Source organism: Hippoglossus hippoglossus, chromosome 2 (assembly GCF_009819705.1).
Source record: "Hippoglossus hippoglossus isolate fHipHip1 chromosome 2, fHipHip1.pri, whole genome shotgun sequence".
Lineage (NCBI taxonomy): Eukaryota > Metazoa > Chordata > Actinopteri > Pleuronectiformes > Pleuronectidae > Hippoglossus > Hippoglossus hippoglossus.
In genome coordinates this window covers 9,673,405-9,690,491 of record NC_047152.1, presented here as the reverse complement: position 1 = coordinate 9,690,491, position 17,087 = coordinate 9,673,405, and the positions used below count along the sequence as shown (strand labels likewise).

The window sequence follows — 17,087 nt, the reverse complement described above, 5'->3', positions numbered from 1 at the left end:
AATATGAGGGTCTGCCGCGACAAATGGCCCAGAGGAGGCCTCCGATGGAATCTGACGTGGGTACAGATGGGACGGCGTCACCTTGAGTCAATGTAACTTTGAGGAAATTCAAATAACGGCACAGACGTGAACAAGAACATCTCTTTTACACCTGAATTAGCGCGTATAACCAGGAAGTTCAATGTTCGTCATAAAGTCGCTCCAGAAAAGTGGAAATTAAAAGTGTTAGTGGGTTTTTCTGACCACTGGAAAAGGGACTTTAGACACTTGATGATTGAAATTGGTAATTTAAGGAACATACAATTAGAATTTTGGTCTGATTCTCTATGTGATCATGTACTTTTTCTTGGTGGTTTATATCCTTAAAATATCTACACTAAGAATCCAAGGTCTGTATTCCCCTAATCATAGTAGGAGTGCTAATCTCAAATCCATTCCACCTCCATATAATCTTCTCCATGATATAAACAGATGTGAATTTGCCACATGCAGCATAAAGGGTTGATACACAGGGAGATAAGCATCAGGTCGACCAGCTAAATGCTCAGAAATGTCAGATTTGGACAAGCTTAAAAGATAACACGGGGAGAAAAGCCCCTTTTCACACGTGCGTCCCACACACTCCGAGTTGATTGAATGATATCAAAAGCTGACGACAGAAGATCAACCCTCCTACACACACTTTTTGTTCTGTATTGCACATGAGATATGAAAAGCCAGTGTATAAATTACTCGACAAGGGCGATGCACGAATGAAAAATGGCCGCCCTGCTTTGCAAACACAATCTATTGAAACTGAAAGAGCGTATCAATTGCACAAATATGTTTAGCAGCATTGTTTTGTCATTGTGCTGAGAAGGTAATGATATCAGAAGTAGTTTGTGTCTCAGGATGTGTTCGCAGGCTCGTGTCCATCTGTCCATGTCTGCTCCCGATCACTAAACATCAGCTCGGCACTTGTGGAAACTTTGTGGATGTGATTATCGGCACAAATGGGACCATTATTCAGTGGAAATTGTGTTGAAATAACAAATGATTATGAAAACTGTTTCACTTTCTTCCCCCCCGGACTTCACATGTTAATGAAATGTGACAAAACAGCTTCATCATGAAGATTTTAGCAGGAAGTTGTAACATGACAGGACGTTTTTTGGAGGATTTTTAGCGATGCAAAGTGTGGCTGGTGAAAATATGAGCTATGGTTTGCCACAAATGTTTTTACAGGCTTTCCTTATACTTATACTGCAGCTGCTAATGTTGCTAATAACTCTATTTATGACAGTAGGTGGACATGTTTGTCCACCACTTCTCTGAAGGTTTGCACAGTAAACCTCGATCCATCTTTTCCCCCCTGTTCCGCTCTGGACCAATCTCTTCTTCGAGCAATCAGTGGCCGATGAACATCTCTGGGTTGAGCAGCGCCTCATCGATTCGTTCAGGACAAGCAGGAGATAAGAGAACAAACAGGTCGAGAGGCAAAAGAGCAGCTGGAGAAGAAGAGCGGCGAGAACCAGAAACTCCAAACAGTGTTTAACCTTCACCGTGTTTTCAAACTAAAAGGTCTTCGCTTCGTTCCGCCTGCAAATGGCCTGCGAAGGTGATGCCTATGAAACACCTTGTTACGTGTTAAATGTCAGGGCGGTGTCATTAACAGGCTGCTCACTTGTATGACTGAACAATGATTTACCCGGCTGGAGCTGCTCCTGTGGTGACAACGAAGTGCAGTGTTCGTGTCACATTACCGCCGTACCTGTGAGGAGCGTTCACGCTGCTGATAAGTTCTTAATGATATCATCGCACCCTGTATCTGCAGGGAGGCCTCGTGCTGACACTGAGCCGGAGCTTCTGCCTCGCTCAGTGACAAACTTTACTTTTAGTTTCAGGCCGCGAGAGCTTTGTCACGGGATTAAATGAAGTAAAATAATTTAGGCTTTGTGACTTCCAAGGTGTTAAATAAGTGAAAAATAGGCCTGGAAGTGAACACAGGCAGGTCAGGAGTTTGAAACTCACACCAAACTACAAATCTCTGCAAATATTGACTTTTATTCACTTTGATTGCAAACCTGTGACCAAGGACATATGTTTACTTTACTGTCTTTTACTGTGCATCTTTGATTCATGATTTGTTTTAGTGTCTTTTTAGAGGAAATCAAAAAATACTAAATCATTTTTTGTTGTTTTTTTTAGGCCAGAAAAGGTTCAGGAGCTTCTGTCGGCCCTGAGCAGCGTCTGCTGACGTCCTCACACGCAACCTCCACCAAGACGATACACGTGTGTTACCTGAGAGGCAAAATCCAGCAGACAAGAGGTAGGAAATCTCTCTGTGTTCATAGACTCCATAAGAAAAATGTACGTAATAACGCAAAGCCAATGTGGAAGTGCCTGAAACCTGTATTCTCTCAGATGACCAGCAGAGGGTGCAAAAAGACGTCTATAGGAAAATGACTTTACTTCTCTCTTGATTTATAACGTCAGTAAACATTTTCCTAAAAGAGTTTATGTCTCAATGTCTAGTTTCAAGTCTTCTTCAATACATCATGATGTAAAAGTTTTAGTTTATGATCCATTTAGAGTACAATAGAGCACAGTATGTATTAGGCCTTGAAACCCCGGTGTGATTGACAGCTAGCACCATCCAGTGGGTGCAGGTGTAGGTGAGCGTGCAGTGTCGCCGTGTAGTGCTCAGTCAGGCTCCTCCCCCTGTTCCCCCGTTACTTCTGGTCTCAAAAAACCAAGATGGCAGCTCACAAACGGGCTGACACTCATCTGTGTCATATTTTTAAGATTTTAATAAACCCAACTTCTCTTATCTGGATTTTAGGGATTGAACAGGTCAACATGACACATTTTAGAGTTATTTTAACGAATTAATTCTGATGTTCTAATATTCTGATCTAATATTATACATGTTGTGTATGAAATCCCTGGAATCTCACCGCTAAATACAACTCCACAGGATTCACTTTGTCTTTTTCACATTCCGGTGGATGTAAATCACTTTAGCGCTGCACAGGTCGGATCACTTCCACTTTGATGCCACACACATCCACAAAAGAGAATCAAATGCGTTGTAAATATCCAACTAAGACCACGCAGCCACAACAAGGAGTCTCCTCGATGGCGGATGCACGAGCACGAGCACGAGCTATCAACTGAGGTGGGCTGCTTGTTTGGGGGGGCGGTGGAAGGAGGGACCAGGATGAGGGCCAATCCTCCTCAGTGTCTGCGATTAAAATCCATCTGATTGAAATTGCAGGCCATTATGATATGAGAAGTAGAGTGATGGAGGGACGGGTAGAGACGGGGAGGAAGAGAAAGTGGCTGCACAATTGCTGAGGTGCTCCTTTCTTTTCATTTTCAGATGAAAGCTAATTACGCGGCGTGGCGAGGAGCCGGGGCGGCGCGCGCGATGCAGGAAACGGGGAGCCGAGGTGGTTAATTGGGGTATGTGATTACACAGGGCTGTAGTTAGAGGGAATTAGGCAACAACACACTCGGCAGCACAGCTCATCATGGGGAGAGTGAAAGGAGCAGGCGATAACGCTGATCTCCTCCGCACTCAGCAGACCTTGGCCTCAGCAGACGCACCATGAGGCCTGCAGGTTCAGATCTGACTTCTAGATCTGAAGGAACACGACAACAGATTGTTTTCGACACTGAAAAACACACATTTTCACCTTTACCCTCGGATTTCCTGTTCGGGCTCGACTTTCCGTGGGAGTGACACGTTTGCTGGTCATGTTAAACACCCGGTTCTTAAACCTTTTAATAAACAAAACACTGTTGCTGCTTCTAAAAATGTTAAATTAACAATTTTATATAATTTCTTTACATCAGACATATTTAGAGGACTGATATCTATGAGTGTGCGATGTGGGGGAAGGGGACATTCTAGTTATTTATGATATTCATTCACATTTTAATTCACCCAAAGAAAACTAGTTTCCCCGTCGTAGTTGTCTCTGCAGCTTCAGCGGAGCAGCTGCAGCTTCCTTGAGGTTTCACTTTGCGCATCCAGAGTTCTTCCACTGCTTCAAACTGTTCCACTTACACGACAATGATTTAACCTTGAGGTTTCTTCGGAGCCTTGAGCCCCATCAAAGCGAACATTTGTACCGGGGAGCTGACATCACTGCGCTCTGACGCGCAGGAAGATGACCTGCAGCGTGAACCCTCTCTCTCTCTCTCTGAGCACTATGGATGACACTTCAACGACCTGCACATTATCTCCATGCTGGATGGTCTTTATTGATCTGCATGTTATTCAAAGTGTCTCGCTGCCTCCCCGTGTAGACCCTTCTCCTTTTATGTGGAAGAACAAAAGCCCTGGCCATGAAAAGACGGTGGAAGGGTGAGTTAAGGGCTGTTACCGCGCTGCTACGAACCTGAAGGGATTGTTCGACGAGGTGTCAGCGCTTATAAACACACAGTTCTGCCAAAGACAGAATTTACGAGGGTAGATGGAAGGAATTGTAACAGCTTTTGATTTGTTTCTCTGGCATTAGTCAACTCTGGTCAATACAGATCACCTGTGAATTGCTTCAGGACAGAGTCCATACAGAAGAGAAGGCTACTGTAAAATCAGGGGTTCTCTGCGAGCGAGTGGACGTGTTGATGACGCTTCAACCCCCTGTAGCTCGGGTGTGTAGCGTTTGTCCTTCGTTCGTGACCAACATAAAGGTGACGTTTATTTCAGCTCTTAATCGTCAACTGCCTCCAGGTGTCAGTGTGTTCAAATATGAGACTGAAAAAGTAAAGTTGTGCAAGTTTCTGCATTAGAAAGTTGTGTATTTCCTGTAGAAACATGGCCGCCGCTGCACGATAAGGTTAATTCCCCCTGATGGAAATCTCCCCGTTGTCCTTGCAGCCACTGTACATGTGTGATGTTGTGTGATCTTTGCATGAATATGAATTCTGTGCCACTCGAGCGCTCTAGTGTCCGGTGCTCGCTCCTCTCCCGCTGTGACTTGCCCGCTCCTTGTTCCCAGAGCCCTCTCGACCAGCCGCGCCGCCGTCTCTTATCAAAGCCGCATCTGCAGCAGAAGTAGCTCACATCAAACGCGGCGAAACCTCCCGAAATTAAAGCCGCGCGTTGTCGCCGGACGGCCGCTCGCCTTTGAACCCCTCCGCCCTCGATCTGCGTGACAAAGCTTCAATTAGCCAACATCAGAACACTCGGCGAACGAGGAGGCGGCGAGTTGTCCTCCTCCTTCCGTCTCATTGTGGGCCTCCTCCATTCACCGACGCTTTGTTTTTGGTAAATTATTCCTGTGTAGTCAGCTGCTGTTATTGTTAATCAATCTTAACCACCCACACGGTGATGAAGGTAACTCACAGATGAGAGCAAACATAGGCAGATTAGGCTAAATGTATCAGAGGCGTTGGTGGGTGTATGAAAGGGCAGTTTGCATGATGCCCGTGTGCTGAAGTCCTGGATTTGATTTTGATTTGGAGATTTAAAACGCTCCTTATTAATCAGGTGCGATTCTTCTGCAGCAGTTTGAAGGAAAACATGTATTTTGGATTGACAGGAATGAGTGGAAGTATAAAATATCATTAAATAATGTGTTTGTAAAGGTCTAAATGAGAAATTCTGATAAAATGATCAATAAAAATACATTTTAATTGCATTTTAATTTCCTTAAATGGACTAAGAGCCTCATTTAAATCTATATATATAAAAGTAACACTTTATTAAGCAGTAAATAGACGGAAGTTGGGTTTTTCAAAGCTATAAAAACACTTTGAACACCACTGAGGTGCACTGAGGTGTCATGAGTCGAGTGGCCACTAGATGTCACTCTAAGACGAGATAAAAATCTAAAGCTCCTGGTTTCCTCCAGAGTCGAGTAAAAACAACTTTGAGTCTGTGACATATCTCCACAAATGAAATGTATTAAATCATATTATTTAACAAAAACACTTTTAATTGGAAGCTTTTAATATTGCAGATTCTAAAATAAAAAATACTTGACGGCAGAAATACAAGAGGATCTAAATGAAGCACAAATATTTTTAACAGTTGCGACTAATATTTTTAAATTCTGCTCTTTAATTTATCATCTCTTAATATTTAACATGCAAAATATTGAAGGGGAAACAATCTGTTGTTATTGCAACATTCCCAGATGCACAATTTGAGGTTTAATTCTGAGCTGTTTTCTCGTTTTGCGTCGGCCCCCTGCTCCACAAAAAACCAGATGCTTTTGTTACCCAGTCTTACTTGGAACCACCTCGTGCTCACAGGGAGCCACCTCTCCTCAACAGATTGCCATTCAGCCTAATTTATGCAGGGTAACCTTTTGTAAAATGTCCATATGCTTGATATGCCTCCCTCCACACGGGCGCGCGCTAAGCAGCTCACTGTAAACACAGATGGACCGAACTGCTGCGGCAATGGAGGTGAACATCTGTATGGAAGGGATCTAATGTACCCTATTGCTATTATATTTGCTGTCCCATATGGAAACAATCCTCCGTGCACGTGTGTGTGTGTGTGTGTAGCCGTGCATGTGACGGGGGAAATGCTACTCGCTTGCACGCGGTTAAAAAAAAAAGTGGCGTTTTTTTTATTGAGATTTATCTTTACAGCTCATTCATGGTTTATATTTGAATGCTTTCACTTGAACGTCCAAATGGAGGACGGCGTATTGTCGTGAGTGTGTTGTCTCCTGCGCTGAGTGAGGAGGGACCAGTGTGTCTCGGCACGGCCAGCCAATGATGACTGAGTTCAGGCGTCCTCGCCTCAGAAAGCTGACTCAAGGCGTACAAAGGCCACTGATGAGGTAAATGAGTTTCCCTCTCCCCCCGTAATCTCCTTGTTTTGCTCCCATTCTGAAAAAAAAAAAAAAGACATTAGAGGGTCTCTCTCTCCCTCTCGCATTCACACTTTCTACCTCTCTGAATGAGGAATCCCGTTTTATAATTTGGCCTGAGATGTATGAGGCAACAGATTGGCGGCTATCAGGCGACGCCGTGAATGGCGGGAGCGGCTTTATCTCTTTTTTTCCCGAGGAGCTGCAGGTTCCCCAACTGCCGGCTAATGATTGCATTAATTCAACAAAAGCAGATGATGTTCCTGTAGGTTTTCCAACGGCAGTACATTTAAAAAGAGCGATTCTTCAGGTGCCGTGTCGTCTCAGAGAGAGGACGGCGAGTAAATAAAACAAAGAGGAAGCGAGCGTTTACAGTTTAAATAGGCATTAGTAAGTCATAACCCTCGGAGCACGTCTCGCCTTCTTGCTCCCGCAATCCACATTTAGGATTCACCAAATTTAATATAATAAATGCACTGTTTATAAATTTAGATAAACCCATGTGACATTTAAGTGTAATTCTCATTTAAATGGGACACTTTGCCTCCAAGTCAGCGAATATGTTAGAATAACACAGGATCTGCATTCGAGTGGCGTCGAGAGCGAGTTTTACATAATTTCACCGACTGTCTGCGAAAATGAATAAACAAGGAATTATGTAAAATGTTGTGATCTGAATTACTGAAATAATGCACATGATAAAGACGTGTGTAAGGGGGCGGTCGGCCGGCAGCAGAGTGTCGGTGGACGTAGAATATAAAAGAATAAAAATCAGCAGCTCCTAGAAACTCATATTTATAGAGAAGAAAGAGACGTATTTGATTATGAGTCAAATACTGTTTATTACCCTGCAAATCAAAACACGTCAAGACATTTGTCAACTTTTATTCCTCTTTTATTTTATTTACTGAGTATTTCTGTTGGCTAGAATATTTGTCATTGATCCAAGAACTAAAAAAAACAGCGTGAAGTTTCAGAGTTTTCTCGTATTACACAGACAAATATTGTCATATGCACGATCCCGTATTCTACCTGTGGTGAACTTGTTGTACCACATCAATGCGATATCCAAAACAAGATGATTGAACTTTGCCACTGGCCCCGCTGTTGTTTTTAATGGTGATGCATGGATTTTCTTTAACACGTTGCCAAGGGACTCACATTAGCATGCCATTTAGAACCCGCGTTCTTGCCTGAAATAACACTTATTGCATAATATCCCGATGAACGAGCTCCGGTAATACGCCACAATTAAGCGGGAAAGCGTTTTGCATCTGCCAACCCTCCACTAGCCACGGTTTTTTGGCAGTGGGTACACAAAGGGTTATGGGCAGCCGTTTGATGGACACACAGGCCTTTTGATTTTTAATTGTAATTGTAATCCTCTCCACTTGAGGACTTGGAAATGCATCGTTTGAACCCCCCCTTCTCTCTCTCTCTCTACACACACACACACACACACACACACCACCGCCCCTCTGCCTCTTCCTCCTCCCGCGCTGGAGCTGTGGCGTATTCAGCGGCTGCCCACTTCTCGGCCGGCGTGCAGCATTAAAAGGTGTAATCCCACTGAAATGTAAATCACAGTTCTTGAAAACAAATTACGTGCAAAGATAACAGGGGGCCAGCGCTCCATCAATAAGGCATCAGAAAGTGTAGGTTTGTCTGTTTTTTTTAATATATATATATATATATATATACTTTGGGAGGGTGGGGGTGGGGGGGGAATTGCAGCAGACCTGTTATCAGGGGTAATGGTGAGCTGTCAACCAAGCCAACTTGATTACAAGGTTATCGTAAACAATCCCGTCTAACTGGGGTGGACAGACTGAAGGGGGGGTGAACATCACATGCATCAAGCAGATTTAAATGAACGCTCGGAGGTTCGATGGTCGGCCATCACCGGCTCCCCCCCCCCCCCCCCCCCTGTCTCCAACTCATGATAATTGCACCTATTTCTGCTCCTCCTCTGCTCCTCCTCTGCAGACATTCGCTTACTCTCCATCCAGCAAGTAAGGTTGTCATATTTGGAGGGGGTGAAATTTGTAAATGTTTTTCAGAAAGCTGTCGGAATATGATAGCACCTGATAGTGATCGCCAAGTGCTGGTACAGGGTGACGTCTTTTGGAAGAGTGATTGATTCGTCATCTCGTCGCGCGGGGTTAAATGGGCGTCGGGGTGTTGATGATGTTTCTAACACGCAGCGGCCACAGAAATGACAGGACGAGAAGGAGGAGCCATATTACACGTGGAAGAGAAAGACGAGACAAACTGAAAAAATGTCTGGACCCAATTTCTCCGCAGTTCATGTGTGAAAATAGCTAAAGAAAACAGCGACAGATACATATGATACAGCTGCATTGTGCCCCTTTCCACAGTTTGTGTGTGTGTGTGTAATCTGATGTTGCGACACACACAGCGAGGTGTGTATTTAAGCGGAGAACCAGCCCCGGCCTCTGCTCCGGCATTTCTGCCTTCAACAGTGCCATTATTGAGCTCAATCAGCTCCTTGTTAGCGCCAAAGTCATTCAATTAAAGGGAGCTGGGGAAACAAATTTGCTACAAATCGAGCTCGTTGATGTCGAGAGCGGGGCAGGGAGGGAGAGAGAGAGGGGTGGGGAGGGCGGGGCAGCGCCGAAGGTTAGCGGGACGGAGCGGGGATTCATTTTGCCGAGGTTGCCCCCCGTCCCCGAGTCGGAGTGTCGATGGTAAAGATACACGAGGCTGCCAGGGGAAGAGGCCAGGCCTTCTTTTTTTTTGGGCCTTCTCCATTCAGGGGCGCGGTGGAACAATGGGCGCCGTTGTTCTGGCCGGGAAAGTGATGAAGTTGCAAATGGAATCCCGCAGTGGGGAAACAAAAGATGAGGAGCCTGTTTAGTGCAACCAGACTCTGGGGTTGGTGCCCCTCTTGGACACGTTAATTGATCTCATTTGTTACCCATACCTGCCCGATCAAGCTGCTATCATTGCTAAGAGGGGCGGGAGGGAGTGTGTGGAGGGGTGAGCCTTGCATGGGCCGGCGGAGACGTGCAGAAAGAAGGAAGCGATACTAGAACGTAGATAAACAAGGACAGAAAATAAGAAAGTGGCGAGAGAAATGAGAGTAAAAGTGAAAGAGCAGAGGCGAGCGAGAGGGCAGCCTCTCCTGCCATCGCTCTAGTCTTACAGGGCTTCGTTTCACCGCAGCTCCGACGGGCCCTGAAACCAGACACTTCCAAATATCCCAATTACACCTGCACTTCTTGTCCCTTTGTAATGGGAATTCTGCCCCCCCCCCCCCCCCCCTCCTGTCCCTGAAACTGCACCGAACACAAAGTGGACAATTGTCCAACGAGGAGCTGAGAGGACCTGCTCAAACATCCATGTCTGTTTTACTGGAGGAAGGCAGATCGGATGTGCTTTTAATGGCCCTAATTGGACACTGTATTAGTCTGCAGTTATGTAAACTGTACGTCTAACTTCTGCCGTCACCGGGGAGTCGTTTAATTCACATTTCGTACAATTTGAGGGTAAATCCCTGGTGTCTGTGTGGTCTTCAGAGAAAGATGCAAAGAAATTACTTGTCAAACGTCAGAAGACATGAGGGGGTTCAGCTCCAGAGGTTCAAAATAGTGAGGATAAATATGTTAAAATGGGAAAAATGCTGTAATGGTCAGCTCGTAGCATCGTTGGTATTGTTTCCATTTTTCACATGTGCTGTTCCGAGCGATGCACCGCTGAAGGAGGCAGAAAACGTCTCTGAGCACGTTGGGTTTATTTTCGGGAGCTGATTTGCTACCCTCTGGTTGAGCGCTGACGTGCGTATCCTCTTGCCCTCAGCGAGACAAAGTGCAAGTTTGTTTGTTCAAGGTCTCTGAAAAGTGAGCGTGCAATCTCTGGCTGTGCTCTTTTGTCTCAGCGTGTCTTTTGCAACTTCGCCCCCCTCCTGCCGGCGTGTCTTCTGAGCTGGCATGGCAGGGTGAGAGCTCTCCAAGCTGCCCGCAGCTTCTCATGCATCCTGCTTGGCTGTCACAAGAAGAGATGGGCGCCATTCAACCCAATTAGTGAAATCCACTCTGATGTTGCGAAGAGGGGGGAAAAAAAGAGAAAGAAATCACATTTTTATTTCGCCCCCTGTCCGTCATCTGCCAATTTCACTGGAAGTAAGAGAGTGGCACCAATTAATGACCGAGGGCCGGAGGCGGCACCAGCACTGGCACAAGAACAACATGTTTCAAGCGTCGGGTGGCATCATGCAAGGCCTGGTTCTCTACCGACGCTAAAGCAAATGAAATGAGACTAATAGGGAGCTCATTTCCAGCCGCTGATTAAAAGGCCTGGGAGCTCCTGAGGCATCGCCCATGTCCAGGTCTAGGCCTGGCGTCACGGGGCCTTCACATTGCTCCTGTAATGTCATTTTGGACATCAGCACGTCTGTCTCCCTGAGGTCATCCTTCTTCAGACTCTCATTTTGTTTGTTCTGCAGCAAAGGCGGGCTCGGAAATCTACACTTTCCTTTGGGGTGTTAATTAAGGGGAGCATCCAAAATTAATCAGCAAATTCACTAGGGCGAAGGGCGATGTGTCTGAAGGCCTGGAAACAAAGTCCGTGAAACGCCCGCGGAGAAAGGAGCCCTCGGCTATGGCCAGGCAGAAAAACAAGTGCACAGACGGTGATCTGACACAAAAATGCATGTAAGTATAAAATTTTACACTCATTTTCCCTGTCAGCTTGTCACAATGAATTATAAAGGTTGATTCGCTTATCTGGCTAAGGGAGATCACACACGCCCGGTCATCTGAACACCATCATATGGTCAGCGTCTGCTGGTGGAGGCCTGCGCTAACCACCGAGCTAAAGCTACATCGGCTGCACGACAGGAGGTCGGTTGCTGATCCCGCTCGAATCCTACGATTCTCCACGTTGCGAGCGTGCAAACGCGTTCAGAATCCTGCAGCAGCTGAAACTCAACCGGCTCCTTTTTGTTTTTGGTTTCCACCTTCAGTAAAGAATGTTCTTTTCTAAGGTTCAGCCTCTTCCTTTCTCCTTTCATTCACCTTATCCCCACTTTCATTACGCAAGCATACTTAGATAACTCTCCATTTTTGTCTTTCAATTTATCTTTGGACTTTTTTTTTTGCCACATTCTCTAATTAGCACAGTGCCTGCAGGCTATTTGTGACCTTTCCATATGTAAATAGATGGATGCTTCCCTCCCTCTCCCCTCTTCCTCTCCCCTCGTTCCTTTCCCCTCTTCCTCTCCCTCTCTCTGACTTGCAGTGACAGGATGAGTGCAGTCAGAGTAGAGCCAGTGCTCATGTGTGGATGGATGACACCACTCACGGCATGTTTGGCAGCGGCTCCGGTGATATCAGGCAGCGCGGTGATTGACAGCTGCCAGGTGTGACACTGCCAGCGTGACACAGTGTGTAGCAACTGTCTCCTGTCACTTCCCCTCTCCTCATCGCCCGTCGCGTCGAGGCGCTGCGTCACTCACGCCGTCCTTTAAGCCCTCTCGCCCAGGGTGCTCCACAGCTGCCGTGCAGCTGGAGTGCACTGACTGCGGAGTGCACTCGGAGAGGCCTCGCCGCTCAACAGCCATAGTTTCTTGATGTGAGACAGGAGTTTGTTTTATTCTTCAGGATAGTTATTTTTGTCAAGTTGATAATGGGAAGTGGTGGCAAGAGGCCTGTGAAGTCAAGTAATTCCTCACTTTTGATGAACCGAAGTTTTATTCAATCGGATTTGAAGTCGTAAGTCTCACGCTGAAATGTTCACGCTCCGGATAAACCAAGAAAAACAAGCCTCAACTAATCAAACACAAATTTACTCAAGTACAGGACAGTTGTGTCATTGTGTGGCGACACTGTTGCATGATAAGTACTTTACTGCATTGCTGCTTTTACCAAGGTAAAATACTGTCTCCAGTAATCTTTAAAAGTTGCATTTGGACAGAAGTATAAGCCTGAAAAGCTAGTTTTGCAAAAAGTCCAATAAATCATTATTTTCACACCATGAATCTGTTTAAATGATCTCGCTGCAACTGCCACTTTGATTTTCCCACACGAATTCAACATTTAACATAAAAATTACCATTAAAATAACTCAGTTCACCGAATGGACGCCAGCAAAGGTGCAGCAAATATCACGTGTCGGTCAGTTACACAGAACCCAAAACTCTACAAAGCAGTTAAAGTTTCAGAGTTTTTCTATTAATCAGAATCCGTCAGAATCCATGTTTTCTGTTCCTACCAGATGATATCTTCATCGTGTATCCAGTGCAGAGTTAAATCTCTTGTAAAAACATATCAAAAGACGCTGTAAGTATCCAGCGCTGGGTGAGGCCCTGCTGAGTCCGGGGTGAATATTAACATTTCCTTCTCGCTGCTGAAATCAAGTTACATGTGAGTTAATGCAATTCAGCCACAAACTGGTGTCAGGACCCCTGTTTGAATAATGGAGTCTCTGGCTACTCACCAGGCTGCGCTCACAGACACAACTTTGGGGAAACAATATGAAAAGAATACATATGAAGTTGGTGAGACTCCCTGGCTGCTGGAGAACTTTTCTCGAAGCCAAAAGTGGAAAAATGTTGCTGGTATGAATCCCAATATGGATTCTTATTCCTCAGAGACGATCCAAAGTGTTTTTACTCACATTAGCATACATTACAGAGGAGGCGGAGAGATTGCCAGACTAGATCACTTTAAAAGACAAATGTACACAGCGAGTATCAAAGTGAACCCGGTTATTATGGCATATTAATTGATGATAATCTTTTGTGCCAGTTCGCCACTTAGAAATGGGCGATCTCTGACCTGTGCCGGTGATAAATATAGATAGCCGCGGCTGATAAACACAAATGTGTGCACGCAAGCACGGCAAATAACTTGGGAGAGTTGTCATCCTCTGTGCACACACGCCGCTCCGCAAGATACAGCAAGTAAATACGCTGAAATATATGCGACATAATTGTTTTACATTTAATGCATGAATAATGTCTACAAATGGCAGGTCTCTTCCTTTCATTTTCCCGGAGAGAAGTGTATTTACGGACTGCCGGTGGTCCCTGGAGGCCCCCCTCTCCCCCCTCAGCAGTATTTAATACCTCTAAAGTGCATAATTGCTGATCAGAGAGTCTGCGATGCTCTGTTTGGTGTGTAAAGGACTTCTTTCAACAGGGAGAGGGGGGAAGGAATTCTACACCTCTGGTATCATGTGCCATATTTGTTCACAGTGTCTGGTCGTAGCTGAGACGAACACAGCGCCGGAGTGGATGTCTCAATAGCGCGCTGGTATCTCTTTACCGGGGTCTTTTTGTGCCAGAGAACAGGCTTGGTTGTCGTGTAGCGCTGGCGAACCGTCGGCTGCACAGAAAGCCACTTAATAAGTAAAGGCTCACAGTGTGATTCCGATCTGGACCGGTGACCTCTAGAGAGGCGCACCCACGGGCTCTCTGTGTCCCTTGGTGTCCATGCCTCCCCCCCCACAACCACAATGGGTGGCGGGGACATGACATCAACATTATTTCCCCCTCCGCTCCCTAACCGAGCACCTGCTCAGCCGCCACCCGCAACTCCCCCCCCACCCCACCCCCCAACCCCCAGAGTAGTGTCCCCGGCCAGGGCCAGGGCCACGGCGCATTCCAGCCCGACACTGATGCGAGGTGACCGGACTGGCCTGTTCACACGGCCCCTCCAGTGGCGCTGGGGCTGCAGCCAGAGTCGCACGCAGACAGCTGGAGGAGACGGGAGCAGGAGAGGAGGAGGAGGAGGAGAGGAGGAGGAGAGGAGGAGGATGGAGGGCACAAACAGTCATAAGAGAGAACAAGTGGAGTTAAAGTTGACAGGTTCAGCAGAGCAGCTGAATGTCAGAAAGTGCAGCCAAAGCGATGCCTGAGAGTGAGCACGGAAAACTTGTTGAAGTTCATCTGTGGGGGTTTTTATTTCAGTGCCACCTTTATGCATTTTTCATCGATAATAATAATGATGCATTTTATTTATTGGTTCCTTTCAAGACACCTTACAGCTACGATCAGAAAACAGCAAAATCAGGATAGGAATAAAACTATTTACAATGATATGCGAAATAAATAGGGATAAAATCCACATGAAGCTTGTTAGTTCTTATTATGGTCTCAATAAATGACTCCACGTGAAAATAGCTTCAAGCTAACTCTGCTACATCAGATGTTGTTTACATTTATGGGCCATTACAACCGAAATGAGTACATATAACAAATTAAATAAAATCGTAGGTTAAAGTTAACATTGTTTTAAAGCCAAAATGTCAAACTTTTAGCCTCACACAATGTCTTTAGTCTGTTTTTATTCCAGTTAAAATATCTAAAAAAGAAAATATATTTTTCTTTACATTAAATTAAGGCGATTTATTCATTGTTTTTAAGATCATGTTTGTTTCTCTGCTCTGCAATTTGCAAAAAATAGGAAAGTTTAAAGCTAAAAACATAGATAAACAAAAGAACAACACTTTTTTATTGCCAGTGACTCACTCATCATATTGTTACTGTTGAATTCAGAGTTGTTGAATCGAGGATAAAACATTGAGAATCAATATTTTCAGTCAAGGGGGTTTATTAATTATTTATCCCTTCACTTTTTTCTCATTTTACAAGTCTTACATTGACAAAAATTGTATTTTTTGCAGCATTGTTGCTTTAGGTTTATTGTCACATTTGAATAATTAATTGAGAATCACAAAAAAAGAAATACTGCACATAATCTCCATGTTAATTAAACACAAACTGCTCTCAGGCAAGTTCTCTCACCTGACAAATATTTCACTCCTTCACAAATGCAGAGATCGGTCGTGCTTGTGTTATCAGGAAAAGTGTTAATTAATGAAAGACAAACCTTCTTCAGCTTGGTGCACACATACGCAGACACGACCCCAGCTCTTGCTCTTAGTCAGCCACTTATACACTCACACACACACACACACACACACGCGCGCACATGCACACACACTCACACACACAACCTTATTAGCCGCCGTCCTTATGTGGGATCACTGTTTGTCGGCGAGCCGTTGCTCCACTTATTTTTTTCTGAAGGAGGACGAGAATGAAAGAGAGGCCTGAAATAATTTGTTTAATTTGGAGCGGCTCCCAACTCAGCAGGTGAGAGGAAGGGGAGAGAAAGTGTGTGTGTGTGTTTTCTTTTTGTGAGTGTGTGTGTGTGTGTGTGTGTGTGTGTGTGGGGGGGGGGGGGGTGGCAGATCAGGGTCTCACTTCACTTGCCCCAGCTGCGGACCCTCGGTTTGTTAGTTTGGGTCATGATGACATGTGGAAGGCAACTCCCCCCCCCCCCCCCCCCCCCCCCCCCCCACCCTTTGCCTCACTGCCGCCGCCTACCTCACCCTCGCTCTGCCCCCCCCCCCCCTCCCCCCCCAACCTCCCACCCGCCTTCCCCCGACCCCGCCACCGCAAACCCAACTCCTAATTATCTCTGAATAGCAATTTTATTGAACCCTAATTTGTGGTAATGAATTGTGATAGGTGGCAAGGCGGAGAGAAAGAAAAGAAAAACTTCACCCCCCCCTCCCCCCTCCCCCTCACATGCACACACACACCTCCCTTTGTTAATTGTTGGGGCCCTCTCACCCAGAGCTGTTGCTGATAATCAGTGTTATTCTCCGTGTTTGACCCTCGCTGACCAGACGAGATGTTCATATCATGTTCAAGTTGCACGAGAACAGACTCTAACCCCCCCACACGCATCGCAATAAATCTTCCTTTTCCTGCACACGCACGACAAGCTGCTGCCAAACAAAAAGACAAATACCAATCATCAGCGTCTCGCTTTCTCGTCCAAGGGGCACTCCGGGTCCGGTCACTTGAAAAGCAGCGAGCGAAGGCGGCTGAAGGGCACTCGAGCCGCGGCTGCAGCCGGGGAGCGAGGGGCGATGATTCAGCCGGCAGGGACTTCTGCAACAGGACTTCTCCTCGGTGGAGCGCCGTCGAACGGTAAAACAAGAGTTCTCATCAGACAGGCGGAGGTCAGGGAGTCAAACTAGTCGGTACAGATGAGGCTCTCTCGCTCTCTGGGGGATGAATATACCAACACACGGGGAATATGCAGTTATTTTAAAGGCCGTGTTTGACCATTTGGAACTTAAACATGCCACAAAGGCAGATTTAGAAGAATTAAAGGGAAATTCATATGATTTATTGCGGGTTTTATGAAGATGTCTCCATTTGACGCATCACAATTCAACTAGGTCTTGAAGTTTATGTGCAGGAGAGGCTCTGACATGAGAAAAGTCTTAAGTCTA

At 45.7% G+C, this 17,087-nt stretch overlaps 1 long non-coding RNA gene across 1 annotated transcript; it reads left to right on the top strand.

The window, feature by feature from the left end:
- Nucleotides 1–2,185: 2,185 nt before the first annotated feature.
- LOC117775152 lies at nt 2,186–12,555 on the top strand. Its single transcript, XR_004616201.1, has 3 exons — nt 2,186–2,308; nt 3,362–3,444; nt 12,075–12,555. It is a non-coding gene; the product is annotated as an uncharacterized LOC117775152 (long non-coding RNA).
- Nucleotides 12,556–17,087: the final 4,532 nt, after the last annotated feature.